Source organism: Solanum stenotomum, chromosome 9, assembly GCF_019186545.1.
Source record: "Solanum stenotomum isolate F172 chromosome 9, ASM1918654v1, whole genome shotgun sequence".
Taxonomy (NCBI): Eukaryota; Viridiplantae; Streptophyta; class Magnoliopsida; order Solanales; family Solanaceae; genus Solanum; species Solanum stenotomum.
The window spans coordinates 4,379,994-4,383,695 of record NC_064290.1 but is presented as its reverse complement, the minus strand read 5'-3'; positions in this window follow the sequence as shown (position 1 = coordinate 4,383,695).

The following is a 3,702-nucleotide window of genomic DNA, read 5'->3' as shown; positions in this document are numbered from 1 at the left end:
TATTTTTTTACTTCGTGAAGAACCTGGCCACCTTTCATTTATTATTTTTGAAGAATACAATGTCTTAATCATTACAAAGGAAAGAAGAAAAAGAAAACGAAGAAGTAGAAGTTACAGAGTCATCTCTGGTTGAAGACGACCTGTCAGATCTAATCCATTGCAAGCACCGTCTATCATAAATAGTAGATTGAACATAACTCAAGAAAATTGTTAAAATCAGATTCAACATCATCAAAACTTTCTTCCAACAAGTGATAAATAAAGTTGCCAAACTCATCAATCGTAGCTACTTTTCTTAATAACAATCAGACAACTTCCGAATAGAATCCAAAACAGCATCAAATCAGTTGCCTCTTCATTGCTCTTCATAATAAGAGCGAGTCTGTTGTTGATGCTCTCATGAGTCTTCTTGGTCTTCTTTGCAGCCACCATCGTGGATTCCGGTGAGGAGGAACTACGTCGGAGATAGAGAATTTGAAAAAGCAATTTACGTCGACGACGGCGAACCGAAGACCACTGCGAAGCAGTGGAGTGAGAGAGAGAGGCAACACTAGTCAGTGGAGAGGAGAACGAGGTGGGTGAGGGTGCAAGGTCATGGCGGTGAAGAGGTTTGTCTGCCAGATCTAGCGGTGCAATGACTTAAGTTGTTGGTTTTATAAAGGTTGGAGGAGGAAAGGAAATGATGATGGTGTGCGGCGGAGATAGAGACAGATGAGGGAGAGAGTATATGTGATTTCGTCGGCAAAAATGGCAATGACGGCGGCGATGGCTTCTCCCGTAGATGTTGGTCGTGAATAGTGAAAATGGGGAGAATTAGATGTATGGAGTTTTACTTTAAAGATTAAATTAAAATTTTATTATTTTATCTTTTATTAAATAATTTTGGTTAATAATTTTAAAAAATAGTTCTGAAATAATTATGACATGACACTAATATATATGACGTGACACTAATATATATGACATGCATATGACATGTCATTTATGTAAAAGAGAGTGAGCTACACTCATGTTTTAAGGGGCTTAAAAGTTTCATTTTAATTGAATCTAAGGGTTCAGTTGACAAATGATTAAGTAAAATGGTCTATAATACAAACTGATACAAGTATAAGGGTCAATCGGACCATTTGCCTTATTTTTACTTGTCACTTTTTGCATATCATGAAAAAAATAGTTTTTCTTGAATTTTACCTCCAACTTTGATTGTTTATTTTGAAAATTATTTTTCATCATTTAGGACTAAATATCAATTAATATAAATATTATGATTAATAATGGTAAAAATTATTAATTTTTAAAGGCGTGTAAAGTTCAAAATGACAAGTAAAATAGTACTGAAAGGGTACTTTTTAAGTCACAAGTTTCTCAACTATTGGAAAGCATATTATATACATGTCGTTAATAGTAATATTTAGTAACGGAGTTAGAATTTTAACTAAAAATATCAAAATATAAAGAAGTAAAATCATGTAGAAATTAAAGAATGTCAATATGATATATATAATATAATTTAGTATATGGTATTAAAATCATATAAATATATAAAAGAGAACACTAGACCCGTCTGCGTGGCGCCACCACAAATCGTAATTCCTTTTTAATTTATTTATTTTCAAAACTAGTCTTTCCCTTTCATGAAACTTTGTGACTTTTATGAAAAATTGTGACTTTTACGAAGAGTTGTGATTTTTATAAAAAGTTGTGATTTTTACGAAAGATTGCGACCTTTTCGAAGGGTTGTAACTTTTCCAAAGAGTTGTGACATTTCTGATAAGGCACAATAAGCATTTGTTCACACTATCCTTTGTTGTCTACAAATATAGGAATTTCCTCTCATTTTCAAATAACGAAAATTCTGAACTTCTTCTTATTCTGCACAAAGGCATAGATAACTACACAATAAATTAAATGCTCATATTCAAAAAGAAGTATGGACAGATTCTCAAATTTACTGCAAGTTATTAATATTTTTCTTGAAGTAATAATAAGGCTGGGCACCGGACCGGGTTGTACCGATACCTTTCCGGTACCATTCCGGTTCATTCCGGTCCGGAAGTATTCGGGACGGAACGGGACACTGTGAGCCGGTACACGGGAAGAAACGGTATCACGATTTGATACCGGTGTACCGGTATATCCCGATTTATTCCGATTCCGTTCCGATCCGGTCCGATTTCGATTAATTTATATATATATTTCCAAGTCCAACGGCTGAAAGTCCTCTTAGGGGTCAACAAAGGCTGAAAAGCCTGCTGCCTCTGAGGCCCTGCCCCCTGCCCCTGCCCCCTGCCCCCTGCCCCCTACCGACCAGTCCCATCCCCGGTCCCCACTCCCCACTAACCAATGGCAAGCAGCCAAGCACTGTCCTAGCCCCCCATTCTCCCAACGAATTTATTTCCAAATTCCAACGAGCAACGACTATAATTCTATATTTTCCAATTCCAGGTTTCCAACACATAATCACAAATTCTAAAAACTATATATACTCCCTCTTTTTTTATTTTTAATTATAGTTTATATATTTACAGTATTTAACAATTAAGAATCATCAATTTCTCTCAATTCTCAATCTTGCTCAAAGTTTCATACTTTCAATATTCAAGTTTCAAATTTCAATCATATTATTTTGTAGTTGTGAAGATTTCAACAATCATTTGGTGAATTTTGGAGTAGGAATCTTCTTCAAACTTCAAGTTTCGACATCAATTTTTCAATTTTCGATTATAATCATTTGTTCTTTACACAAGCATTTGGTAACTTCGTTCCACTCTCTAATCTTATATTTATTTTATGTATTTATTATTTGTAAGTTCTTGTTATATTTTATTTGTTCTTGTTAAATTTTGTATTTCATAATTTATAATTTTTTATCGTGGAGTCTTTTAAAAAAAGTGGAGGTAAAAAAGGTATTGTACACGGAGTAAAAAATATGCTTACAAAAAGTAAGAAGGGTTCTAGTTCTTCTAAATCTAATTTTCCTCTTGTTAGAATGAATACTGATGAATTTACTCATGTAAATGAAACTAGTTTTTCTCATCCCGGTCCTATAGAAATTAATTCGGATACTCCTATAATTCCCGAAGAGGTTTATCAAAGACATTATGGTAATTATCAAGAAAATGAAGAAGTAGAAATTGATGAAGAAGATTTAGATGATACACCGAATAGTCCCGACCTCAATAGTACTGAAGTTTCACCTCAGGAGGACAATCCTTCGGTTGGAACTAGTCGTCCCCCTATTGTTCCAACTAGAGGTAAGACCAAGGTACAACGTGTTTTAAAATCACATGTGTGGAAATTTTGTTCTTTGAATGAAGAAAAAACTTTTAGTATATGTAATATTTGTAAACAACATTTTAAATATACATTTGGTGGGAGTGGAGGTTCTACGGGGGGATTAAAAAAATATTTGATTAATAAACATAGTAAAGAGTGGTTTGCATATATATCTTCTCTTGATGTTAGTGAAAATTCTAACATTGAAACATCGGTTAGAGGGTCAAATATGGTTCAAGGTGAATTAAATACTTCAAACCCAAGTGGTCCTCTTACACATCGAACCTATAATAAGGATCGTGATCGTGAAAATTTTGCTAAAATGGTTGTTGTTTGTGGTTTACCTTTTAGTTTTGGAGAACATCCGGGTTTTATTGCATATATTCGTGATACATATAATCCTAGTTTTAAAGGTTTATCAAGAAG